This window comes from Suricata suricatta, chromosome 10, assembly GCF_006229205.1.
Source record: "Suricata suricatta isolate VVHF042 chromosome 10, meerkat_22Aug2017_6uvM2_HiC, whole genome shotgun sequence".
In the NCBI taxonomy this organism is placed as follows: Eukaryota; Metazoa; Chordata; class Mammalia; order Carnivora; family Herpestidae; genus Suricata; species Suricata suricatta.
This window is the reverse complement of record NC_043709.1, coordinates 56,787,760-56,788,324: the sequence shown is the minus strand read 5'-3', so window position 1 is coordinate 56,788,324 and position 565 is coordinate 56,787,760.

The window sequence follows — 565 nt, the reverse complement described above, 5'->3', positions numbered from 1 at the left end:
CGAGCGGGAGCCCGCAGCGCTCCCTGGCGGCCGTCCTGGGCCGGACCGCGGGGCACTTGCCGCGCCGGCGGCTCTCGGCTCGGAGCCCTCTGCCCTGCTCTGGCGTGGGGAACTGTCCCGGCAACCCCGACTTCGCGCTCTAGTTCTCTGGCTCCCCAAGTCGCCGTGCTGTGCTCTCTGCTCCACTCTGGAGGCCCAGGAGATTTTCTCACAAGACCCTATCAGCAACTCGAGCCTTGGCCCTGCGTTGCCTCCCACCGCAAAGCCTCTACCGGAGCTAACTCTTCCCACCAGCGATTACATGCCCCCGAATCCCCCTATAGACCTGGGGAAACCGGGGCGTGGAGATCTGGGGATTATGCCTGGCGATAGCCCCAGAGAGAAGGAAAACTCGTATCTCCATAGCCGGTGACATGAGTTATGTAGAAAGGGAGTAGCAAAAGTGCTCAAACTGCTGAGAAATCCCAAAAAGGACTCTCCAGCTGCAGAAAATCCCCCACAAAGAGGCTGGGACCGCTGGCAGCTGAAGAGGGCCTTCAAAGCCAACAGAAGGGACACTTTTCGA